The following is a 27,938-nucleotide window of genomic DNA, read 5'->3' on the forward strand; positions in this document are numbered from 1 at the left end:
ACTCGAAGCGCAACAGCCACAAAAGTGGCATTGAAGCAACGGGAAAAAACGGGGGAAAAAGAAAGAATGGCGGCGGCCAGAGACAAAGGTGAGCTGCAGGAGCTGGAGCAGCGGGAAGGATCGTGGAAGAAAGATAGAATGGCGGCGGCCAGAGACAAAGTGGAGATGCAGGCATTTATTAGGCACTGCTTCGAGGAGCATCGCGAGGAGATGCGTAAGGAAATGCTGGCGCCTATGCTTTCGGCAATCGAAGGACTAGGGATCACCCAGAAGGCCAACGAGGTTCAGATCCAGGAGGTACAAAAAAGAGTTGATCAGAACGAGGACGAGATCTCGGGCCTGGTGGCGAGAGTGGAGCAGAGCGAGGCGCTGCACAGGAGGTGGGCGGGAAGACTCGAAGACCTGGAGAACAGGTCGAGGAGAAAGAATCTGCGGATCCTGGGTCTCCCTGAATGAGCGGAGGGGGCCGATGCCGGGGCATACGCGAGCACGATGCTCGGGGCGATGATGGGCAAGGAGACCCCTTCGAGGCCGCTGGAGTTGGACGGGGCACACCGGGTGCCTTCGAGGAGGCCCCGGGCAAATGAGCCGCCAAGAGCGATGGTGGTGAGGTTCCACCGGTTCACGGACAGAGAGTGGGTCCTGAAATGGGCCAAGAAGGAGCGATGCAGCAAGTGGGACAATGCAGAGATCCGAATATACCCGGACTGGAGCACGGAGGTTGCAAAGCGGAGAGCGGGTTTCAACCGGGCCAAAGCAGTGTTGCACCGGAAAGAAGTGAAATTCGGAATGCTGCAGCCGGCGCGACTGTGGGTCACATACAAGGGCCAACACTACTACTTTGAAATGCCTGAAGAGGCGTGGACATTTATACAAACTGAAAAGTTGGACTCTAACTGAGGGTTTGTGAGGGTGGGGGGGATATTTGAGGTTTGATGTGTGACGGTTGTTGTATATAGGGGGTCAATCACAATCACGCGCAGGAAATGTTACATGGGCTGGGGGAGAGAGACAAGGCCACGACAGGAGCTGCGCCAGAGGGGGCGGAACGGGCTTTGGAAAGCACGGGGTTTGGTTTTTCCCGCGCGAGGGAAGAAAGGTGGGAGGGGGAACTCCCACACGGGGAGGTCAAAGGGATAGCGGGGGTAGCCGGGGTCAGCAGGTGTCAGCTGACTTACGGGAGTGACATGGGGGGAGCAAAAAAGCTAGACAGGGGTCTAGCGGGGGGAGGGAAGGGGGGGGCGGAAGGGTTGCTGCTGCACTGGCCGAAAGGGAATGGGACACAGAAGAGGTGGTCAGGACGGGGGTCCCCCGTCTGGGGGACTGGAGGGTGAGGGAGGCATGGACACGGGACTGTCCCAGAAAAGGAGGTGGCTAGTCGGCAGGGAGGTGAGAGCCCCTCCAATCCGGCTGATAACGTGGAACGTGAGGGGGCTGAATGGGCCGGTGAAGCGGGCTCGAGTGTTCGCGCACTTAAAGGGACTGAAGGCGGACGTGGTCATGCTCCAAGAGACTCACCTGAAGGTGGCGGACCAGGTCAGGTTAAGAAAGGGATGGGTAGGACAGGTATTCCACTCGGGACTGGACGCAAAGAATAGAGGGGTGGCAATATTAGTGAGAAAGCGGGTGTCATTTGAGGCCAAGACTACTGAGGTGGACAATGGAGGGTGATATGTAATGGTGAGCGGTAGGCTGCAGGGGACGTGGGTGGTGTTGGTAAACGTACGCCACAAACTGGGATGATGCAGGATTCATGAAGCGCATGTTGGGGCGCATTCCGGACCTGGAGAAAGGAGGCCTGATAATGGGAGGGGACTTCAATACAGTGTTGGATCCAGCACTGGACCGCTCCAAATCAAGGACTGGAAAGAGGCCGGCGGCGGCCAAGGTACTTAGGGGGTTTATGGATCAGATGGGGGGAGTGGACCCATGGCGGTTTGCAAGGCCGCAGGCCAGGGAATTTTCTTTCTTTTCCCATGTACACAAAGCCTACTCCCGGATAGATTTTTTTGTTCTGGGCAGGGCGCTCACCCCGAGGGTGGAGGGGACGGAGTATTCGGCCATAGCCGTTTCGGACCATGCCCCGCACTGGGTGGAACTGGAGCTGGGAGAGGAGAGGGGCCAACGCCCGTTGAGGGAGAAGCGGAGATAGTGGCAGCTATGGACGCGGAGAAGGCCTTTGACCGAATAGAGTGGGAATACCTCTGGGAGGTGCTGCGTAGGTTTGGGTTCGGGGGAGGGTTTATCAGTTGGGTTAAGCTCCTTTACAGAGCCCCGGTGGCGAGTGTAGTGACGAACCGGCGGAGGTCGGAGTACTTTCGGCTGTACCAAGGGACGAGGCAGGGGTGCCCCCTGTCCCCCCTGTTGTTCGCATTGGCGATTGAACCATAGGCCAATTCATTGAGGGAGTCTAACAAATGGAGGGGGGTGGTCCGAGGGGGAGAAGAGCATCGGGTGTCGCTATATGCGGATGACCTGTTGCTGTACGTGGCGGATCCAATGGAGGGGATGGTGGAGGTCATGCAGACTCTAAGGGAGTTTGGGGAGTTTTCGGGCTATAAGCTAATGTAGGGAAGAGTGAGCTCTTTGTATTACAGGCGGGGGACCAAGAAAGAGGGATAGGGGACCTACCGCTGAGGAGGGCGGAGGGGAGCTTTCGTTATCTGGGGATCCAGATAGCTAGGAGCTGGGGGGCCCTACATAAACTGAATCTGATGAGGTTGGTGGAGCAAATGGAGGAGGATTTTAAAATATGGGACATGCTACCGCTCTCGCTGGCGGGTAGAGTGCAATCGGTCAAAATGGTGGTCCTTCCGAGGTTTTTGTTTGTGTTTCAGTGCCTTCCCATCGTGATCACTAAGGCCTTTTTTAAGAGAGTAGGCAGGAGTATTATGGGGTTTGTGTGGGCGAATAAGACCCCGAGGTTAAGGAGAGGGTTCCTGGAATGCAGTAGGGACCGAGGAGGGTTGGCGCTGCCAAACCTGGGGAGCTACTACTGGGCAGCAAATGTGTCGATGATCCGCAAGTGGGTTATGGAGGGAGAGGGAGCGGCATGGAAGAGGATGGAGATGGCGTCCTGCAAAGGAACGAGTCTGGGGGCGTTAGTGACGGCACCGCTGCCGCTCTCGCCGACAAAGTATACCACGAGCCCGGTGGTGGCGGCAACACTAAGGATCTGGGTCCAGTGGAGACGGCACAGGGGTGCAATGGGAGCATTGGTGTGGTCCCCGATCAGGGGTAACCATCGGTTTATCCCGGGGAAAATGGACGGGGGGTTCCAGAGCTGGCATCGGGCGGGATCAGAAGAATGGGGGACCTGTTCATTGACGGAACGTTTGCGAGCCTAGGGGCACTGGAGGAGAAGTTTGAGTTACCCCCGGGAAATGCCTTTAGATATATGCAGGTGAGGACTTTTGTAAGGCGACAGGTGAGGGAATTCCCGTTGCTCCCGGCACAAGAAATTCAAGACAGGGTGATCTCGGGAGCATGGGTTGGGGAGGGTAAGGTGTGGGAAATACACCAGGAGATGAAAGAAGAAGGGGAAGCGCTGGTAGAAGAGTTGAAGGGTAAATGGGAGGAGTTGGGGGAGGAGATCGAGGAAGGTCTGTGGGCGATGCCCTAGGTAGGGTTAATTCCTCCTCCTCGTGTGCCAGGCTCAGCCTGATACAATTTAAGGTGGTTCACAGAGCTCACCTGACGGGGGCGAGGTTGAGCAAGTTCTTTGGGGTAGAGGACAGATGTGGAAGGTGCTCAGGGAGCCCGGCGAACCATGTCCATATGTTTTGGTCATGCCCGGCACTGGAGGAGTTCTGGAGAGGAGTGGCGGGAGCAATATCTCAGGCGGTGAAAGTCCGGGTCAAGCCAAGCTGGGGGCTAGCAATATTCGGAGTAGTGGACGAACCAGGAGTGCAGGAGGCGAAAGAGGCCGGCATTCTGGCCTTTGCGTCCCTAGTAGCCCGGCGAAGGATCTTGCTAATGTGGAAGGAGGCGAAGCCCCCCAGCGTGGAGGCCTGGATAAACGATATGGCTGGGTTCATAAAGTTGGAGAGGATTAAGTTCGCCTTGAGAGGGTCTGCGCAGGGGTTCTACAGGCGGTGGCAACCGTTCCTAGACTATCTCGTGGAGCGTTAGAGGAAGGTCGGTCAGCAGCAGCAGCAACCTGGGGGGGGGGGGGGGTGGAGTCCGGGGAGGGGGAGGGGGAGCTGCCTGCGGGGGTGGATGAGCAAGAGATAACATGAAGAGTCGGGGAAACTGGCACGTACGGGAGAGAGCCAGTGTACAAAGCTATGTAAATATACTATTTTGCCATGTATATATCTTGCTCCGCGCGATTTCTCGTTTTTTTTTGTTACGGGGGGTGGGGGTTATTGTTTGTAAGGGAGAAAAATTGTGTTAAAAACTTTAATAAATATATTTTTTTTTAAAAAGGAGTCTTACAACACCAGGTTAAAGTCCAACAGGTTTGTTTCAAACACTAGCTTTCGGAGCACTGCTCCTTCCTCGGGTAAAGGAGCAGTGCTCCGAAAGCTAGTGTTTGAAAGAAACCTGTTGGACTTTAACCTGGTGTTGTAAGACTTCTTCATGGGATGTAAATGGGGTTCTCGACACAGCTCCACAGGACAATCGACCAGCCTCGACACTGCCATGGCAGTCCAGAGAACAACATTCCAAACTAATGATGTTGAGAAATTGATTCTTTTTTTAAAATTTAGAGCACCCAATTCATTTTTTCCAATTAAGGGGCAATTTAGCGTGGCCAATCCACCAAGCCTGCACATCTTTGGGCTGTGGGGACGAGACCCATGCAAACGCGGGGAGAATGTGCAAAGTCCAAACGGACAGTGACCTAGAGCCGGGATCGAGCCTGGGACCTCGCCGCCGTGAGGCAGCAGTGCTAACCACTACTCCACCATGATGCCCCTGAGAAACTGATCCTTGACCTCCCGTTAAATCTTGGTCTCCCAAGGGCAGCACACTGGTGCAGTGGTTAGCGCTGCTGCTTCACGGTGCCGAGGTCCCAGGTTCGATCCCGGCTCTGGGTCACCGTCCATGTGGAGTTTGCACATTCTCCCCGTGTTTGTGTGGGTCTCGCTCCCACAACCCAAAGGCGAGGTAGCCTGGGGTACTATTATCTGTGTTGATCCTCAGTTTAGTCTGGCCAGTGACTGGACCAACTTGACATGTTTGAAACATAGGAGTCCACAGATTCGGCATTCATGTCATGGGCCCTGTCAGGCTTCATGTAGCCTGCGAATCCTTCTACAACTTCCTACTCGCCAGACTAGCGATGGGCGATAAACTATGGCCTAGCCAGTGATGCCCGCATCCCGTTAATGAATGAAAAATGATTTCCAGAAACTCTGAGGAATAATGTCATAGAATCCCTACAGTGTGGCAGGAGGCCATTCGGCCCATCGAGTCTACACCAACCCTCTGAAAGGGCACCCTAACTAGGCCCACTCCACCACCCCATCCCCATAACCCCATAAACCCATTTGTCTAAAAATACAAGGAAGGTGATGACAGAATCATAAGTTTAAAGTTACTTTACTATCTGATCACATTGTTATTTGCTGCTCACCTCAACTGCAGTAACCTTAACAAATCAGACCAACCAAGAATCAAAGTGATTCATGAGGTCACTTTGAAGGATTGTTGTTCTCAAATGTTTAGCTTGAAAATGCCTTGGAAATATAAACGTGGTAATGACCTAAGCTGGGAGAAGCGGCTCTGTGTATAATATACATGTCAAGTGTCAATGCTTTACGCTGACAGTCAGCTCCTTGGGGATTCCTTTCCTCTCTTCACTCCACATTTGGTGCCCAATGTACTGCTCCACAAGCGATGCTCCTGTTAAAGTGTTTCTAGCTGCTGTATATTGTGGGCAGGGATCCTTGTGAGGAGGGGATATGGAAATGGCTGATAATGAAGGAACACAAGCTGGGAAAATGAATGCCAAAAGGGGGAAAGTGAAAGGCATGGACAACTAAGAAAGAGGCCAAATTATGAGGCAGTCAAGAGAAGAGGGACAGGGAAATGATTGGAATGGAGGGAAGAGAGAGGGAGAAATGGAATAGAGGAAATGACGATTGACCACACGGCATATTTAAATGACAGTGAGAGGGTGAAGGGCAAGTTCCTGTGCATATGTTGCCATTGCAGGAAGGTGTGAGAGGACCTAGTTTTGGTGGCCTGTTCTCTCTCCTTTCTGTCTTCATACTGCTCCCAACTCTGCTCCAGAGCCAGTTTTAAATTATTCTTCAAATACTTCAGGCAAAGTCAAAACTTTAAAACTTGTCCTTCCCCTTTTCAACATAGCACAGAACTTTCATTCGATAACCCTGTGGAACGAGCCTGTGGACAATGGGTTCGGGCAGCAGAAAGGTAAGGGGCCCTTGCTTTGGTGTGTAGACTTTCATGACTTCTTCATCTTTATGTCTTCTTTTAATGACAAAAGTATGAGAACATGCACTAAGATTCAAAAACAGCGGGCTGGATTATCCAATCGCCGCTCCGGAATTGCTTCCGCGATCGGCTGGAGAATCCATTTTATATGCTGGAATCGGGAGCGGCGCCATTTTTCCAATGCTCCGCCCGCTCAGAAACAGCGAACTCGAGGAGTATAGCGCACGCCGTCGGGGTGGCTTCAGGACGTCACCTGTGGCCCTCCCCCGATTCTCTGCCCCCGATGGGACAAATCCCTGACGGCGTGGGGCGCGTGTCCTCACAACTTTCGGGGAGCTTGCGTGACGGCTGCGGACTATGTCCAGCGCTGCCACAGTCGGGGGGGAGGAGGAGCTATTCCGCTGCCAGGGATGGCTTCGGCAGGGGCTGGGGGGACTGTTGGGGGATGGTCCGGGGGTGGCTAGGGGGTTATGGAGGGGCAGGTTTTGGCAGGCTGGGTCCACGCATGCGTAGCCACGGACAGGGCCATTCTGCCGCCGTATCCGCAGGTAAAGCCAGGGGCTTTACGCAGTGCAGCTGCTAGCTCCCCACTGGGTGGAGTATCGGTGAGGGGACGGCGCCGACATTCTGGTCGTAAGACCAGTCGGATCCTGCGGACATAGCCGCAGAATCGGAGAATCGAGCCCAGCTTCTTCCCCGCTGTTACCAGACTTCTGAATGCACTGAACTGATCTCGCCACACACCTTCTCTACTGAGTAGTACTACACTCCGTATGCTTCACCCGATGTCCATGTATTTACATTGTGTATTTATCGTCTATCCTATGTTTTCTCATGTATGGAACGATCTGCCTGGACTGTACGCAGAACAATACTTTCCACTGTACCTCGGTACACGTGACAATAAACCCAAATCCAAATCCAAATATATGAGAGTTACTCTTTTTTGTATATTACAACACCATTTTTGTCCTGGATATGCCACTCTTTGTGCATATCAAGGCTTCATTACTGCATAGCCAATGCAGCTCATCACTAGTTTTGATATGTTGATCTGACCCTTGCTTCAAAAGGACACCACTTATTGACATGTAAAAGCTCTGCAAGTCATAAATGTACCATGCACTATAATAGATGTCATGATCTTATTGTGCTCAATATATTATGGGTGTGAAGTATACCATAACAGCATCAAGATACACACGTTAATTATTATCTGTTCAGTAATAGATAGGAAGACAGGCTAAACTGGGTCTGCATTTGCTAGTCAGCTATTTTGCACCCAATAATGTGCATGGTGGAAATTCCAGGATAGGCGAGCTCTGAAGAGGATAGCTATGGTCTATGACAAAATGTCCCAAGTATTAAATGTATGATGTGCATTTTCATTGGTACTATAGGTTAATATTTCCCGTATACTCTGACCTTTGGTAGATCGAGTCATAGGGGTCGACAGCACAGAAAAGACCCTTCAGCCATCGCAGCTCCACTGGTGAAAAACAACCACCTAACTATTCTAATCCCATTTTTCAGTACTTGGCCTACAGCCTTGACATCGCAATACACCCAGCACATCTAAATACTTCTGAAATGGTATGAGTGTCTCCTACTCCACCACCCTTTCAGGCAGCGAGTTTCAGACTCTCACCGCCCTCTGGGTGAAAAGGTTTTTCCTCACAACCCTCTAAAATTCCCTGACCTTAAATCTCGGCCCCCTGGCCATTGATCCCTCCTCCAATGGGAAAGGTGTCTTCCTGTCTACTCTTTCTAAACCCCTCATAATTCCATACATCTCAACCATGTCCCCCCTTAGCTTCCTCTGCTCCAAGGAAAACAACCCCAGTCTATCCAATCTCTCTTCCTAACTAAAACTCTCCAGCCCAGCATCATCCTGGCAAATCTCCTCTGCACCCTTTGCAATGCTATCACATCCCGCCTATAATGTGGATTCCAGAACTGCGCACAATACTCCAGTTGTGGCCTAACAATGTTTTATACAGTTCTGGCATAACCTCCTTGCTCTTGTATTCTGTGCCTCACTAACAACTATCACATGCCTTTTTAACCACTTTATCCACCTTCCCTGCTACCTTAAGAGACCGGTGTACATGTGCACCAAGGTCTCTTTCAACCCCAGTGTTTCCTAGGGTCTTGTTTATCGTCTATTCCCGATTGAATTCCATGTGCCACTGATCTGCCCATCTGACCAGACCATCTATGTCCTCCTGTAATCGAAGGCTATCCCCTTCACTATTTACCACCAACCAATTTTCTTATCATCCGCAAACTCCTACATTCAAGTCTAAATCATTTACAAAAACCACAAACAGCAAGGGCCCCAACACTGATCCCGGCAGGACCCCACTGGACATAGGTTTCCAGTCAGAAAAACACCCCACGACCATCTATGGATTGAATGGATCACCCTCTGCTTCCTGCAACTCAGCCAATTCTGGATCCAAGTTGTCAAATTTCTTTCCCTGGTACTCTTACCGATGCTAACAGTCTCCCATGTGGAGCCTTATCAAAAGCCTTGCTGAAGTCCGAGTAGTCCGACTCAGTGATGCGATGAGGCCCTTAAATCTCAGGAGAGGTCTCTCACAAGGTTTTCGATGCTCGGAACATCTCGCAAGATCTGATGAGATCCAGATTTACATATTTAAGTGAATCATTAGGTTCATTTAAATATGTCGGCACCCGGGAACTAACAGTCTCACCAGGGAGATCTCGCTATAGTGCCATTTAGCAATGGTCTACATAAACATGGACCAGGTGTAATGGAACCTGGGGAGGTCTCCTAGGCCATCAGAGTCCCCAGGGTGGTCAAACCTTGGGCAGAATGGTGCACTGGCCCTCCTGCTGCCACCCAGGTGCCTTGGCACCTTGTCCCTGCCACCAAGGTCAGGGTGGCACTGCCAGGGTGCCAGGCTAGCAGTGCCAAGGTGCCCAGGTGCCAGAATGCCCATGCCAGGGATCAGGCCCAGGGGTGCTTTGCCCTTATGAGGGGGGGGGCTCAAGGACCCCCCTAAGAGGTAAGTCAGGGCATTGGGGGGGGAGGGGGGGGGTCTGGAGGCCATGGTGGGGAGTCCGAGTGGGGTTGAGAGATTGGGCAGTGTTTAAAAATGGCACCACGATCTCCTCCTGTACTGACAAGCTGAGCTCGTCAGTGCAGGAAGTGAGGTAAAACATGATGGCATGTTCTCAATCGAGGCCAGAAAAAACAAGAGTCACGTTTCATAGCGGGGTCATTCTCGGCGCTGCAGGTGCCAAGGAACACCCTGCTATTTTGGGCATAAAATCACATCTACGTTAAATGCGTTGCCCTCATCGACAAGAATGCAATCAAGTTGGTCAGACAAGACCTCCCTTCACAAAAGCGTGCTGACTTTTCTTGATTAATCCCGGCCTTTCCAAATGCAGATTTATTCTGCATCTCAGAATTGCTTCCAATAATTTCCTCACCACTGAGGTTAGACTGACTGGCCTGTAGTTTCCTAGTTTATCTCTTCTTCCCTTCTTGAATAATGGTACCACATTGGCTATCCTCCAGTCCTCCAGCACCTCTCCTGTGGCCAGAGAGGAGTAGGTAATGAATAATAATAATAATCTTTATTAGTATCACAAGTAGGCTTACATTAACACCGCAATGAAGTTACTGTGAAAATTCCCTAGTCGCCATATTCCGGCGTCTGTTCAGGTACACTGAGGGAGAATTCAGAATGTCCAATTCACCTAACAACCCGGGTCCCTGGCACTGTGAAGCAACAATGCTAACCACTGTGCTAACGTGCCGCCCATATTGCAAGCTCCCCTACTATTTTCTCCCCTTGCCTCACTCAACAGCCTTGGATACATTTCATCCGCCCTGGAGATTTGTCTACTTTTAAGCCTGCCAGGCCACTCAGAATCTCCTCTCTGTCTATATTAATTTCTTTAATTTTATCATAGTCCTTCTCCCTGATTTCTATACCCACACTGTCCCTCTCACAAGTGAACACCGACACAAAGTATTCATTTAGAACCTGACCTACGTCCTCCGGCTCCACACACAAATTATCACTGTGGTCCTTAATGGGCCCTACTCTTTTCCTCGTTATCCTTCTACCCTTAATGTACTTGTAAAACAACTTCGGATTTTCCTTTATTTTATTTGCCAGTATCCCTTCACGTCCCCTTTTTGCTCTCCTAACTTATTTTTAGGGGCTTTTCACAGTAACTTCATTGCAATGTTAATGTAAGCCTGCTTGTGACAATAACGATTATTATTATTATAGCACACTTGGCTAGACAGATGGTTTATAATGCGGAGTAAGGCCAAGTAAGGTTCAATTCCTGTATTGGCTGAGGTAATTCATGAAGACCTCACCTTCTCAACTTTCCCCCTCGCCTGAGGTGTGGTGATCCTCAGATTAAATCACCACCAGTCAGCTCTCCCCCTCAAAGGGGAAAGCAGCCTCTGATCATCTGGGACTATGGCCACTTTAACCTTTTTACTGTGCACTATGGTAGTTAACATTGATGAAGTTAGAGAAAGTACAAGCAGAAAACCATCTGAAAATACAAAATCAGATTGCATGTTGTGCCACTAGTATTTGGGAATGTTTTGTGAAAGATGCAAGGTTCAGAGTATAACTGTCTTAATAATATGATCCACGATTAAAAATGCCTTTATGAAAGGCTTCAACAAGAGCTCCTTCCCCAAGGCAGTGACTGGGCTATCTTGGCTCATTATTCAGTATTCTGATTGAAATGAGGATAATCTGAGAGCTCTGTAAAATCTTTATGACACTGAGGCAGTATCTGATTTCCTCCTGTTTCACAATCCACAAAAATTCCCTTTAAAGGTCCTTGTTTGCATAAATGTCAGCGGGTGTTGCGACTCGATAAGATAATGGAGTAATTATGCAAATAATGGTCCTATGGGAATTTTGGGAAATATGAGAGATGTGTTTTCCCAAACTCTTAACAGTTGAATTTGGTTACGGTAGGCCTCTCTTTTATTTACCTTTTGTTGCCTGTGCAGTTACATAGCACCCACCTTGACATGAAAGATTGGAGTTTGGCAGAAGGGAGACTCAAATAATTGGGTCAGAGGTTCCGGATGACATTTACCAAGCTGCTTTGGAAATTTTAAGCAACTTTGAATGTTTTTGAAAATTAAATGTTTCATACAGAATACTGATTTTATCCTGAGCAGATAATCTAGGCAAAGACAGGCAACTCAGTATTGTGGGTGTGCTGCTCTGCTGAAGGTGCTATCTTTCGAATAAGGCATTAAACCCCGTCTATCCCCTCAGGTGGACAGAAAGATCCTATGGCACTTTTCATAGAAGAGCTGGGGGGTTCTCCCAGTGTCCTGGCTATCAATTATCCCGCATCCAACACCTCTCGAGTCACCTTTTGCATTGCTTCATGTGGGAGCTTGCAATGTGTAAATTGGATGCTGATTTCCTACGCTACAGACACTTCAGTCATTTATTGGTTGTGAAACACTTTGGGAAAGTGCTTTTGAAAGGCAGCATATAATTGCATGTTTTTTCTTTCTTTTGAATAATTAGATGTGGAGATGCCGGCGTTGGACTGGGGTGAGCACAGTACGAAGTCTTACAACACCAGGTTAAAGTCCAACAGGTTTGTTTCGATGTCACTAGCTTTCGGAGCGCTGCTCCTTCCTCAGGTGAATGCAAAGGTCTGTTCCAGAAATACATATATAGACAAATTCAAAGATGCCAAACAATGCTTGGAATGCGACCATTAGCAGGTGATTAAATCTTTACAGATCCAGAGATGGGGTAACCCCAGGTTAAAGAGGTGTGAATTACATCAAGCCAGGACAGTTGGTAGGATTTCGCAGGCCAGATGGTGGGGGATGAATGTAATGCGACATGAATCTCAGGTCCCGGTTGAGGCCGCACTCATGTGTGCGGAACTTGGCTATAAGTTTCTGCTCGGCGATTCTGCGTTGTCGCGGGTCCTGAAGGCCGCCTTGGAGAACGCTTACCCGGAGATCAGAGGCTGAATGCCCTTGACTGCTGAAGTGTTCTCCGACTGGAAGGGAACATTCCTGCCTGGTGATTGTTGCGCGTTGTCCGTTCATTCGTTGTCGCAGCGTCTGCATGGTCTCGCCAATGTACCACGCTTCGGGACATCCTTTCCTGCAGCGTATGAGGTAGACAACGTTGGCCGAGTCACAAACGTACTCGTGCAGAATCGCCGAGCAGAAACTTATAGCCAAGTTCCGCACACATGAGTGCGGCCTCAACCGGGACTACTGTACCTTCCCACTGTACCCTCCTGCTACCATACAACCCTCCGAAATCCCTGCAATGCTCCAAATCTGGCATTTGCTGTATCTTCAATTTTCAACATTCCACACTGATGGCTGACCTGGATTGGATTGGATTGGATTGGTTTATTGTCACGTGTATTGAGGTTCAGTGAAAAATATTTTTCTGTGAGCGGCTCAACAGATCATTAAGTACATGAAAATAAAATAAAAGAAAATAAAAAGAAAATACATAATAGGGCAACACAAGGTACACAATGTAACTACATAGACATTGACATCGGGTGAAGCGTACAGAGTGTAGTGTTAATGAGGTCAGTCCATAAGAGGGTCATTTAGGAGTCTGATAACAGCGGGGAAGAAGCTGTTTTTGAGTCTGTTCGTGCGTGTTCTCAGACTTCTGTATCTCCTGCCCGATGGAAGAAGTTGGAAGAGTGAGTAAGCCGGGTGGGAGGGATCTTTGATTATGCTGCCCGCTTTCCCCAGGCAGCGGGAGGTGTAGATGGAGTCAATGGGTGGGAGGCAGGTTCATGTGATGGACTGGGCGGTGTTCACGACTCTCTGAAGTTTCTTGCGGTCTTGAAGTTTCTTACCTGGACTCTAACTTATGCAACTCCATCGCAAAATCACTGACTCTCCTCCTTTAAGAAAATCTTTAAAGTCTACGGGCAGAATTTTCCATTACCCCTCCCCCCGTCAACCCGGCAGCATATTTTCAGTTGGCGGAGCTGGCCTACCATTGGCTGGGGGTTACGGCAGGATCTTCTGGTCCACCAATGCCTTTGGTGTTTTGCATGCCCCGCACCTTCTGCCCCCTGAACGCGCTGCAGGGGGTCACCACTGGCGGGACCAGAAGGTCCCACTGGTGGAATGGGCTGGACAATTTCAGCATACCTCTTTGACCAAGAGGTGGCCACCTGCCCTAAAATCTCCTGATGTGGTGCGTTGTCATAATTTGTATAATAATTGCTCCTGTGAAGTGAACTGAGGCGTTTTAATAACAAAAAAGACAACAACTGAAAATGATATCCGCTGTTGACATCAGAAAATACCCCACAGGGTGCTTCACAGAGCCATTATAATACAAAATATGGCACAGAGTCATGTATGGTTTAGGGCAAATGATCAATGGCTTGGTCAAAGAGCTCGGTCTTCAGGGAGTGGAGTGAGGTAGAGTGTTGGAGAGGTGGCAGGTGGGAATCCCAGAGTTTACACCCTAGGCAACTGGAGGCGTGGCCACCAATGGTTGAGCAATTAAAACCCGGGTTGCTCAAAAACCAGAACAAGATCAGCGAAGGTACTTCAGCTGGTTGTGGGGCTGGAGGCAATTACAGATGATGGGTGGAGCGAGACCATGGAGGGATTTCATAGCAAGAATGAGAATTTTTAAATCAAGGGATGCCAGCGAGCAGAGGGGTGAAAGATGAACAGGACTTGGTGAGCTGCAGAGTTTCAGAGGACCTAAAGTTTAGAGAGGATAGAATGTGCCAGAAGTGTGGTCAAGAATGAAGGTTTCCGCAGCAGATGAGACAGGGCAAAGTTGGACAATGATATGGAGTCAGAAATATTTGGTCTTAGTCATGTTGCAAATATTTGTTTGGAAGCTCATCTCAAATATGGCACCAAGACTGAGAACAGAATGATTTAGTTTTATAACGTTGTCAGGGAGACAGATGGAGTTGGTAGCTATGGGGACTGAAATCGATGTCTTCAGTATTTCCAATATTTATTTGGAAGAAATTTCTACTCATCCAGTACTGGATGCCAGATAAACAGTCTGATAATTTAACAACAGTGGAGGTGTCGAGAGAGATTGTGAAATAGAGTTAGGTACCTTCAACAAGGGTAGCATGGGTGTCAGGAATGAATCCTTGGGAGACACCAGATGTAATAGTTCCGGAGCAGGAGGAGAGGACATTGAATGATTCTGTGGCTCCAGTTAGGTAGGTAAGAATGGTACAAGGTGAGAGCTGTCTGACCAAGTTGGACAACAGTGGAGAGATATTGGAGAAGGATGGTGTGGTCAACCATATCAAAGGCTGCAGACAAGTCGAGAAGCATGAGAAGGATTTACCTTTGTGAGAGCCTCACAGGATGTCATTTGTGACTTTGATAGAAACCATTTTGGTCCTGTGACAGCGCGGAAACCTGATTGAAGATATTCAAATATAACGTTCCGTCAAGAAAGCTGCCTCGAATTTGGGAGGCAATCAAATATTCAAGAACTTTGTAGACCAAAGGGAGGGTGGAGGTGGGTCAGTAGTTTGTAAGGATTGATAGGTTAAGCTTTTTGAGGATGTAGGTGATGATGGAAGAGTTAAAGGAGTGAGGGTAACTCCTGTGGACGGAGAATTGTTAACAATGTTGATTAACATGAAGACCAGGTTGGGGGGGGAGTTGATGGGTCAACACTTTAGTAGGAATAGGATCAAGGGAGCAGGAGGTGGGATTCATGGACAAGATAAGCTCAGTGAGAGCAGTAAGAGGAGGTAGGAGAGGAACTAGAGAAAGATGTGAGTTCAGTGCTAGGGTAGGGGAGAGTTATAGGAAGTTAAGCCGAATGGGCTGGTCAAGGATGAAACATTCAGAAGCCTTATCGGATGGTCTCAACTAAGTGACGATCAAGGCGTCATATATTATGCAAGGCACTTTATATATCTCTCCCTAGCACAGAGTGACAAGGCCTTCTCCATACTGCTTGCAATTAAGTGAAACTTCAAACTAATTTATTTATTTAGCAAATGCGAAGTCCCTAGGCCAAGCAATTTCTATGAGACCTGCAGTGTTCAATGCGGACAGGCCTTCGTTGATTCTGTGGATTGGACATTCTTCGATGATGTGGAGCATAGATTGCCCTTTCCCACAGGCACATAGGTTATGGGCACTAATGCGGCATCTGTGGAGGTTGGTCAAGCAGGGGCCATGGCTGGTCCTAAACCTGTTAAGGGTGGACCACACTTTCATTCGAAGGTTGAAACCAGGCAGTTGGTGGTTTGGGTTTGAGACCACGTGAGCGAGTGTGTGTGTTAGTGAGAATGTTGTGTTGTGTGTATGAGTGAGTGTGCTGTTTGTATGTGCTTGAGAGTGTGTGTGCATTATGTGTGAGTGAGTGTGTGTAAGAGTGTGTGTGTGTGAGTGTGTGAGTGAGTGTGCGTGTTGTGTGGGTGCATGAGTGAGAGTGTGAATGAGTGTGTGTTGTGTGTATGTAAATGAGTGTGGGTGCGAGAGTGTTTGTGTTGTGTATGTGTAAATGAGTGTGACTAAGAGTGTGTGTGTATTGTGTGTGTAAGAGTGTGTGTGTGAGTGAGAGTGTGAATGAGTGTGTGTTGTGTGTATGTAAATGAGTGTGGGTGCGAGAGTGTTTGTGTTGTGTATGTGTAAATGAGTGTGAGTGAGAGTGTGTGTGTTGTATGTGTAGGTCTGCATGAGTGAGTGTGTGAGTGTGTGTTGTGTGTGTGAGTGAGTGTGCAAGTGAGTGTCGGTGAGAGCGTGTGAGTGTTGTGTGTGTAAGTGAGTGTGTGTGAGTGTGTGTGCATTGTGTGTGTGTGAGTGAGTGTGAGTGAAATTGTTTATGCGTGTGTGAGATTGTATGCATGAGTGAGTGTGTGTTGTGCATGTGTGAGTGAGAGTGCGTGTTGTGTGTGTGTGCATGAGTATGTGTGAGTGAGATTATGTGTGAGTGGAAGTATGTGTGTGAGTGTGCGTGTATTGTGTCTATGTATGCGTGAGTGAGAGTGTGTCTGATTGAGTGAGTGTGAGAGAGTTTGTGTGTGTGGGTGAGAGTATATGTGTGTGTGAATGAGTGTGAGTGAGAGTGTGTGTGTGTGAGAGTGGGTGTGTGTGTGTGTGTGAGTGAGCGTGTGTGCTGTGTGTTTGTATGAGTGAGAATGTGTGTTGTGTGTAACTGTGCACGTGAGTATGTGTGATGAGAGTTTATGTGAATGAGAGTGTGTGTGCATTTGTGAGACTGTGGTATGTGTATGTATGTGTGAGTGTGTGAGAGTGAGAGTGTGCGTGTGCATGTGTGAATGAAAGTATTTGTGAGTGTGTGTGAGAGTGTTTGTGTGAGTGAGTGCATGTGTGTGAGCGAGTGTGTGCACAGGTGAATGAGAGAGCGGGTGTGTGAGTGAGAGAGTGTGTTTGAGCAAATGTGTGTGTTAGAGAGTGTGTGAGTGAGAGTGTGTATGAGAAAGAGTGAGAGTGTGCATCTGAGGCAGTGTGTGGGCATGTGAATGAGAGACAGAGTGTGGGCTGGGTTTTTGGCAGTACCCACCGCAAGATGGCCACAGACGGGACGGGGACCATATAAAGGTCCGTTGACCCTGGGCGAGAAATTCCGGTCGCTGGGTGGACCCGGCCAAAAATTCCCACGCGATTCTCCGCTCCCGCGCCGGTTTGGAGAATCGCCTGGCGTGCCACTTTTCCCCGGGACGCTGGTCCGACGCCCTCCCGCGATGCACCCAAGGGGCGGGAACGGCCCCGTCGAGTTCTGCGTGGCACAGGCCGGAGAATCGCCCGGGACACCCAAAATGGCGATTCTCCGCTACACCCGCTATTCGCCGGCCCGGATGGGCCGAGCAGCCTGCCCAAAACAACGGCTTCCCGCTGGCGCCATCCACACCTGGTCGCTGCCGGCGGGAACAGCGCGGCAACGCTGGGGGGGCGGCCTGTGGGGGGGGCGAGGGGGGTTCTTTCAACGGGGTTGCACTCAAAAGGGGTCTGGCCCGCGATCGGTGCCCACCGATCGGCGGGCCGGCCTCTCTGAAGGAGGACCTCCTTTCCTCCGTGCCCCACAAGATCCATCTGACATCTTCTTGCGGAGCGGCCTCGGGGAGGACAGCAACCACGCATGCGCGGGTGACGGCAGTTAGGCGGCGAATGACGCGGCGCCAATGCCCGGCGCGTGCTGACGACACTGATTTAGCTACACGCCTCCCGAGTTTCTCGCGGCCCCAATCCTAGCCCATTTTCGGGCCCTGAATAGGTCGAGATCGGGGCCGTTTCGCGCCGTCGTGAACCTCAACGGCGTTCACGACGGCGTGGGCACTTAGTCGCGGGAGCGGAGAATCACGCCCTGTGTGTTTGAGCGAATGTGCATGTGTGAGTGAGAGTGTGTGTGTGAGTGAGTGTGTGTGTGTGTGAGTGAGAGTGTGTGTGTGAGTGAGAGTGTGTGTGTGTGAGTGAGAGTGTGTGTGTGAGTGAGAGTGTGTGTGTGAGTGAGTGTGTGTGTGTGTGTGAGTGAGAGTGTGTGTGAGTGAGAGTGTGTGTGTGAGAGAGTGTGTGTATGAGTGAGAGTGTGTGTGTGTGTGTGTGAGTGAGAGTGTGTGTGTGAGTGAGAGTGTGTGTGTGAGTGAGAGTGTGTGTGTGTGAGTGTGTGTGTGTGTGTGAGTGAGAGTGTGTGTGAGTGAGAGTGTGTGTGTGAGAGAGTGTGTGTATGAGTGAGAGTGTGTGTGTGAGTGAGAGTGTGTGTGTGTGAGAGAGTGTGTGTGTGAGAGAGTGTGTGTATGAGTGAGAGTGTGTGTGTGTGTGAGTGAGTGTGTGTGTGTGTGTGAGTGAGAGTGTGTGTGAGTGAGAGTGTGTGTGTGAGAGAGTGTGTGTATGAGTGAGAGTGTGTGTGTGAGTGAGAGTGTGTGTGTGAGTGAGAGTGTGTGTGTGAGAGAGTGTGTGTGTGAGAGAGTGTGTATGAGTGAGAGTGTGTGTGTGAGTGTGAGTGAGAGTGTGTGTGTGAGAGTGTGTGAGTGAGAGTGTGAGTGAGAGTGTGTGTGTGAGTGAGAGTGTGTGTGTGTGTGAGTGAGAGTGTGTGTGAGTGAGAGTGTGTGTGTGTGAGAGAGTGTGTGTGTGAGTGAGAATGTGTGTGTGAGTGTGAGTGAGAGTGTGTGTGTGAGTGAGAGTGTGTGTGTGTGAGTGAGAGTGTGTGTGAGTGAGAGTGTGTGTGAGTGAGAGTGTGTGTGTGAGTGAGAGTGTGTGTGTGTGTGAGTGAGTGTGGGTGTGTGTGTGAGTGAGAGTGTGTGTGTGAGTGAGAGTGTGTGTGTGTGAGAGAGTGTGTGTGTGAGAGAGTGTGTGTATGAGTGAGAGTGTGTGTGTGAGTGTGAGTGAGAGTGTGTGTGAGTGAGAGTGTGTGAGTGAGAGTGTGTGAGTGAGAGTGTGTGTGTGAGTGAGAGTGTGTGTGTGTGAGAGTGAGAGTGTGTGTGAGTGAGAGTGTGTGTGTGTGAGTGAGAGTGTGTGTGAGTGAGAGTGTGTGTGAGTGAGAGTGTATGTGTGAGTGAGAGTGTGTGTGTGAGTGATAGTGTGTATGTGAGTAAGAGTGTGTATGGGAGCATGTTGGCGTGTGAGTGTTTTTGTGTATGTGTGTGAGTGAAAGAGTGTGTAAGTGAGTGAGTGTTTTTGTGTGTGTGTATGAGTGAGAGTGTGTGTGAGTGAGAGTGCGTGTGTGAGTGAGAGTGTGTGTGGGAGCGTGTTCGTGTGTGAAGTGTTTTTGTGTATGTGAGTGAAGGATAGTGTGTGAGAGTGAGTGTTTTTAAAAAATTAATTTACGGGATGTGGGTGTCGCTGGTTAGGCCAGCACTTATTGTCCATCCCTAGTTGCCCTTCAGAAGGTGGTGGTGAGCTGCCTCCTTGAACTGCTGGACTCCCTGAGGTGTAGATACACCCACAGTGCTCTCAGGGAAGAGTGTGTGAGTGTGAATGCATGTGTATGCACATATGAACGAGAGGTTGGGTGTTAGAAGCAAATTGCTGCGGATGCTGGAATCTGAAACCAAAGAGAAAATGCTGGAAAATCTCAGCAGGTCTGGCAGCATCTGAAGAGAGAGAAAAGAGCTAATGTTTCAAGTCCAGATGCCCCTTTGTCAAAGCTAAAAGACAGAGAAAGTGGGAAATATTTGTACTGTGGAGTGAGACTGAGAGATGAGTCATAGCCACAGAAACCCGGGGAAATAGGGTGCTAATAGCCACAGAAAGCAAGGGGAAAGAGTGCTAATGGTAGTCCCCAGAGAGAACAAAAGGTGTGAAAGACCAAACAGCAGAGAAACTAACATCAGAGTGTAAACTATGACAGATGTAGATGTGGGGGAGGGGAAGGGGGAAGCAAAGGGGAGAAAGGGTAAGGAAAGGTGGATAAGATGGGGGGGTAAGTATTGTTGCTCGTTTTAGCCTTAGTTTTATTTGTTCTAATTCTGTCACCTTTGCTCATGAGTCGCCAGGTATCTTTCTGATCCCGCCACGTGGTTCAAGTCCGAGTAATGATTAATAATCCAACACACCGCTTAGTAAGAGTTAAATCAACGCTCATTTATTATATACAGCAATTAATACTTAGACAATAATCCTACTTCTAGACTACTACCTATCACTAATAGGCCAATACTTAACTTTGGAAATGGCCTACCAGGCCAGGGAAACAAATGGTCTTTCGAATTGGTTCTGAGCCTGCGGGATTCAAAAGCTGGTACAAGTCGATAGTCAGGAGCGCCTATCTGGTAGCGATCGCTGGAGTAAAACTTACGGTTTCTTGTAGAAGGGTCTCGAAGGTAGCGAGCAGGACAAGAAGGGTCGAGTTGAACTTGGCCCCTATTCTTATAGTCCCCAGGGGCTTCCCGCCTCTCGGGGCGGACCTCGTACCTGGTTCCAAGTGATTGGACTTGGTCCCAATCACTTGGTTCGATATGCTCCAATACTGGAGCGATTCCTTGATTGGGGGGGGTGGTCGTTTACCTTTCTTTGTGTTAGCCCCTGCTGACGCCGAAAGGTCTGGATCGGCTTTATGTTGCTAATTTGTAGCAATTGTTCCCGGGGCTGGCTGCTTACTATGCAGATGGCTGGGTTGTTGTGATGTTGATGGCTGCAGTTATCGGTCTGGACTGACTTCCCCCGAGGCGAATACACTGTTTTACCTGCAGCTGTCCGTTTGAGTCCTGTTGGCTGATTTTCCCATCAGCCTCTTCCGTTCGCCATTTTAAATCGGGGTTTGACCATTCTAATCGGGAGTCAGCCATTTTACATGGCTACAGTATATATAAAGATAGGCAAGAAAGAAAAATGGTAAAAGGCAGTTAAAATGAAATGGGATGAAAACAAATGGGTTGAGGTGGGGTAGAGCTAATCATCCGCATGATGGGTGTTTAGGTGAGTAATAGAGTATGTGTGAGAGAATGTCTGTGTGTGTGAGCAGGATAGTGTGTGTGTGTGTGAGTGAATGTGTATGTGAGCGAGAGTGTGTGTGTTTGTGAGCAGATATTACCCTGAATAGACTGTCAAAGTTATTTGGCAGAATGCCTCATCTACAGAACTTTCAAAGAAACACCAAGACCTAGCTTGGCTGCTGGTGAGAAAGGCCATAGAACGATAGAATTCCGACAGTGCAGAAGGAGGACCTCTCTGTCAGATTCTTCCGACATACCCAGAGTCTCACTGCCTTTGCACGTTGTCCTCATGGAGAAGAGACCATTGTTCACCTCCTTCTGGAATGTGCCTTTGCAAAGCTGGTTAGGAGAAAGATGCAGTGGTTTTTGTTGAGGTTCATCCCTAGCAGCTCTCAACAGCTCTTGTGCAATCTGGGCTGTTGGAAGAGATGCACACTGAGATCATCAACTCAATACAAGCTTGAAACTTGCTGATCTTCCAGTCCTTCTCTGAATGTTGCAGGCTGGCACATTCCAAGGCCCAGAACTGTATGCTGAGGGATGAACTAAAGCTTGAGGCACAGAGGTACAATGGGGAAAGGTCGCTTTATGAGGACTTTCAGCCATAATACACCAAGGGGCTAAAAAGATTGTAGAACCCCTTTGGACTTGATGCCTAACATTGAATATCAATACCAAAGTATTGAAATTGTACTGGGGCATCTCTGAGGGAACATACTGTTCTGAAGGAAAGTTGAATTCTATTGAATTTATTGTAATTTTTCAATTTGAAATGTTTAGTTCCCAGCCTGTACGCCTGGTATGGTACTTATATTGCAAATATCAGAAGAATAACAATTGTATAGAGGTATCTTAGAGCGGATCACACTGTATGGAGACAAGTCAAGTTTCATTGTAGTTTTGGTAATTTTCAAATTGAAAAGTTTTGAAATGTACTTTTACAAATTCTATGAATAGAGTATATTTTTGGAAGGATAAAACAGAATATCTTAATTCAGGTAATACATTGTTAAATTGGCCACAGAAGGTTAACTAAATTCTAATGGTTCATCTTGGAACAATGCAACTGTAAAGAAACCTCAACGTATTGATTAGGTGATCTGAAAGACTTTACCCTGTTTACATAATCTATGAGAAAGCTGGCCAAACAGTTTCTTCCTGAACAGTAGCACAATTAGTGAAATTCCAAGATGTTAATCTAATTTTCCAACCTAAACCAGTTAACTCTGCGTTCCATAGGTACATGATCCATCATTTGCAGACATACTTACAAAGGCCACTCCCATAAGTAAGCCTTTATTCCCTATAAATCTTTATTTGATTAATGCTATGTGTTCAGGGCTTGAATTGAAACTCTTAAGTTCTTCAATTTTCTGAATATATCACTTGTTCCGTTGATCATCAGAATAAACACTCTAACAGACCTTGGTTTCTGCGATTCAATGCAGAACAGAACCATGAATCATAAATAAATAACCAGTAGCAAAGACAAATGGTAGCGTTACAATAATAGACCATAGCTATTTGTTCAAGAATGTTAAAAAAAGACAGATGTACTCTTGCATTCAAACTTTTGCACCTGGGTTCTACACCCGTCTCTCCTCCTACTGGCCACTGAAGGATTGGGGCAAACCTGCTGAATATAAATTAAGATAAGACTCTGATCTTCCCCTATTCTCTGACCAATAGAGGATTGATGAGATGGTTAACCACATAACCTCAGCTGTGACATTTGAGTGGTCTCTATGCTTGTTTGTACCAGAGTTTGGCCAAACAGGCAGGTGTACTAAAGCAGTGTTTTTCAAACTTTTATTCCGGGCACCCATTTTTACCAAGCAGCTGACCTTCATTACCCACGCCGGCCGACCTTCATTACCCACGCCGGCCGACCTTCATTACCCACACCGGCCGACCTTCATTACCCACACGGGCCGACCTTCATTACCCACACGGGCCGACCTTCATTACCCACGCCGGCCGACCTTCATTACCCACGCCGGCCGACCTTCATTCCCCACGCCGGCCGACCTTCATTACCCACACCGGCCGACCTTCATTACCCACACGGGCCGACCTTCATTACCCACACGGGCCGACCTTCATTACCCACGCAGGCCGACCTTCATTACCCACGCCGGCCGACCTTCATTACCCACGCCGGCCGACCTTCATTCCCCACGCCGGCCGACCTTCATTACCCACACCGGCCGACCTTCATTACCCACGCCGGCCGACCTTCATTACCCACACCGGCCGACCTTCATTACCCACACGGGCCGACCTTCATTACCCACACGGGCCGACCTTCATTACCCACGCCGGCCGACCTTCATTCCCCACGCCGGCCGACCTTCATTACCCACACGGGCCGACCTTTATTACCCACACCGGCCGACCTTCATTACCCACGCCGGCCGACCTTCATTACCCACACGGGCCGACCTTCATTACCCACACGGGCCGACCTTCATTACCCACGCCGGCCGACCTTCATTACCCACGCCGGCCGACCTTCATTACCCACACGGGCCGACCTTCATTACCCACACGGGCCGACCTTCATTACCCACACGGGCCGACCTTCATTACCCACGCCGGCCGACCATCATTACCCACGCCGGCCGACCTTCATTACCCACGCCGGCCGACCTTCATTACCCACGCCGGCCGACCTTCATTACCCACGCCGGCCGACCATCATTACCCACGCCGGCCGACCTTCATTACCCACGCCGGCCGACCTTCATTACCTACGCCGGCCGACCTTCATTACCCACGCCGGCCGACCTTCATTACCCACGCAGGTCGACCTTCATTACCCACGCCGGCCGACCATCATTACCCACACGGGCCGACCATCATTACCCACACGGGCCGACCTTCATTACCCACGCCGGCCGACCTTCATTACCCACGCCGGCCGACCTTCATTACCCACACGGGCCGACCTTCATTACCCACACCGGCCGACCTTCATTACCCACGCCGGCCGACCTTCATTACCCACGCCGGCCGACCTTCATTACCCACGCCGGCCGACCTTCATTACCCACGCCGGCCGACCTTCATTACCCACGCCGGCCGACCTTCATTACCCACACGGGCCGACCTTCATTACCCACGCCGGCCGACCTTCATTACCCACGCCGGCCGACCTTCATTACCCACGCCGGCCGACCTTCATTACCCACGCCGGCCGACCTTCATTACCCACGCCGGCCGGCCTTCATTACCCACGCCGGCCGACCTTCATTACCCACGCCGGCCGGCCTTCATTACCCACGCAGGCCGACCTTCATTACCCACGCCGGCCGACCTTCATTACCCACGCAGGCCGACCTTCATTACCCACACCGGCCGACCTTCATTACCCACGCCGGCCGACCTTCATTACCCACACCGGCCGACCTTCATTACCCACGCCGGCCGACCTTCATTACCCACGCCGGCCGACCTTCATTACCCACACGGGCCGACCTTCATTACTCACGCCGGCCGACCTTCATTACCCACGCCGGCCGACCTTCATTACCCACGCCGGCCGACCTTCATTACCCACGCCGGCCGACCTTCATTACCCACGCCGGCCGACCTTCATTACCCACGCCGGCCGACCTTCATTACCCACACGGGCCGACCTTCATTACCCACGCCGGCCGACCTTCATTACCCACACCGGCCGACCTTCATTACTCACGCCGGCCGACCTTCATTACCCACACCGGCCGACCTTCATTACCCACGCTGGCCGACCTTCATTACCCACACGGGCCGACCTTCATTACCCACACGGGCCGACCTTCATTACCCACGCCGGCCGACCTTCATTACCCACACCGGCCGACCTTCATTACTCACGCCGGCCGACCTTCATTACCCACACGGGCCGACCTTCATTACCCACGCCGGCCGACCTTCATTACCCACGCTGGCCGACCTTCATTACCCACGCTGGCCGACCTTCATTACCCACACTGGCCGACCTTCATTACCCACGCAGGCCGACCTTCATTACCCACACCGGCCGACCTTAATTACCCACACGGGCCGACCTTCATTACCCACACCGGCCGACCTTCATTACCCACGCCGGCCGACCTTCATTACCCACGCCGGCCGACCTTCATTACCCACGCCGGCCGACCTTCATTACCCACGCCGGCCGACCTTCATTACCCACGCCGGCCGACCTTCATTACCCACGCCGGCCGACCTTCATTACCCACGCCGGCCGACCTTCATTACCCACGCCGGCCGACCTTCATTACCCACACCGGCCGACCTTCATTACCCACGCCGGCCGACCTTCATTACCCACGCCGGCCGACCTTCATTACCCACGCCGGCCGACCTTCATTACCCACGCCGGCCGACCTTCATTACCCACGCCGGCCGACCTTCATTACCCACGCCGGCCGACCTTCATTACCCACGCCGGCCGACCTTCATTACCCACACCGGCCGACCTTCATTACCCACGCCGGCCGACCTTCATTACCCACGCCGGCCGACCTTCATTACCCACACGGGCCGACCTTCATTACCCACGCCGGCCGACCTTCATTACCCACGCCGGCCGACCTTCATTACCCACGCCGGCCGACCTTCATTACCCACACGGGCCGACCTTCATTACCCACACCGGCCGACCTTCATTACCCACACGGGCCGACCTTCATTACCCACACGGGCCGACCTTCATTACCCACGCCGGCCGACCTTCATTACCCACACGGGCCGACCTTCATTACCCACACCGGCCGACCTTCATTACCCACACGGGCCGACCTTCATTACCCACGCAGGCCGACCTTCATTACCCACGCCGGCCGACCTTCATTACCCACGCCGGCCGACCTTCATTACCCACGCCGGCCGACCTTCATTACCCACGCCGGCCGACCTTCATTACCCACACCGGCCGACCTTCATTACCCACGCCGGCCGACCTTCATTACCCACGCCGGCCGACCTTCATTACCCACACCGGCCGACCTTCATTACCCACGCCGGCCGACCTTCATTACCCACACCGGCCGACCTTCATTACCCACACGGGCCGACCTTCATTACCCACACGGGCCGACCTTCATTACCCACGCCGGCCGACCTTCATTACCCACACGGGCCGACCTTCATTACCCACGCCGGCCGACCTTCATTACCCACACGGGCCGACCTTCATTACCCACACGGGCCGACCTTCATTACCCACACGGGCCGACCTTCATTACCCACACGGGCCGACCTTCATTACCCACACGGGCCGACCTTCATTACCCACACCGGCCGACCTTCATTACCCACGCAGGCCGACCTTCATTACCCACGCTGGCCGACCTTCATTACCCACACCGGCCGACCTTCATTACCCACGCTGGCCGACCTTCATTACCCACGCTGGCCGACCTTCATTACCCACACGGGCCGACCTTCATTACCCACACGGGCCGACCTTCATTACCCACACCGGCCGACCTTCATTACCCACGCAGGCCGACCTTCATTACCCACACCGGCCGACCTTCATTACCCACGCTGGCCGACCTTCATTCCCCACGCTGGCCGACCTTCATTACCCACACGGGCCGACCTTCATTACCCACGCCGGCCGACCTTCATTACCCACGCCGGCCGACCTTCATTACCCACACGGGCCGACCTTCATTACCCACACCGGCCGACCTTCATTACCCACGCCGGCCGACCTTCATTACCCACGCAGGTCGACCTTCATTACCCACGCCGGCCGACCTTCATTACCCACACCGGCCGACCTTCATTACCCACGCCGGCCGACCATCATTACCCACACGGGCCGACCATCATTACCCACACGGGCCGACCATCATTACCCACACGGGCCGACCTTCATTACCCACGCCGGCCGACCTTCATTACCCACGCCGGCCGACCTTCATTACCCACACGGGCCGACCTTCATTACCCACGCCGGCCGACCTTCATTACCCACGCCGGCCGACCTTCATTACCCACACGGGCCGACCTTCATTACCCACGCCGGCCGACCTTCATTACCCACGCCGGCCGACCTTCATTACCCACGCTGGCCGACCTTCATTACCCACGCCGGCCGACCTTCATTACCCACACGGGCCGACCTTCATTACCCACGCCGGCCGACCTTCATTACCCACGCCGGCCGGCCTTCATTCCCCACGCCGGCCGACCTTCATTACCCACACGGGCCGACCTTCATTACCCACACCGGCCGACCTTCATTCCCCACGCCGGCCGACCTTCATTACCCACGCCGGCCGACCTTCATTACCCACGCCGGCCGACCTTCATTACCCACGCCGGCCGACCTTCATTACCCACGCCGGCCGACCTTCATTACCCACACGGGCCGACCTTCATTACCCACGCAGGCCGACCTTCATTACCCACGCCGGCCGGCCTTCATTACCCACGCCGGCCGACCTTCATTACCCACGCAGGCCGACCTTCATTACCCACGCCGGCCGGCCTTCATTACCCACGCCGGCCGACCTTCATTACCCACGCAGGCCGACCTTCATTACCCACGCAGGCCGACCTTCATTACCCACGCCGGCCGGCCTTCATTACCCACGCCGGCCGACCTTCATTACCCACGCCGGCCGGCCTTCATTACCCACGCCGGCCGACCTTCATTACCCACGCCGGCCGGCCTTCATTACCCACGCAGGCCGACCTTCATTACCCACGCAGGCCGACCTTCATTACCCACGCCGGCCGACCTTCATTACCCACGCAGGCCGACCTTCATTACCCACACCGGCCGACCTTCATTACCCACGCCGGCCGACCTTCATTACCCACACCGGCCGACCTTCATTACCCACGCCGGCCGACCTTCATTACCCACGCCGGCCGACCTTCATTACCCACACGGGCCGACCTTCATTACTCACGCCGGCCGACCTTCATTACCCACACCGGCCGACCTTCATTACCCACACGGGCCGACCTTCATTACCCACGCCGGCCGACCTTCATTACCCACGCCGGCCGACCTTCATTACCCACACCGGCCGACCTTCATTACCCACACGGGCCGACCTTCATTACCCACGCCGGCCGACCTTCATTACCCACGCCGG

This window comes from Scyliorhinus torazame, chromosome 7 (genome assembly GCF_047496885.1).
Source record: "Scyliorhinus torazame isolate Kashiwa2021f chromosome 7, sScyTor2.1, whole genome shotgun sequence".
In the NCBI taxonomy this organism is placed as follows: domain Eukaryota; kingdom Metazoa; phylum Chordata; class Chondrichthyes; order Carcharhiniformes; family Scyliorhinidae; genus Scyliorhinus; species Scyliorhinus torazame.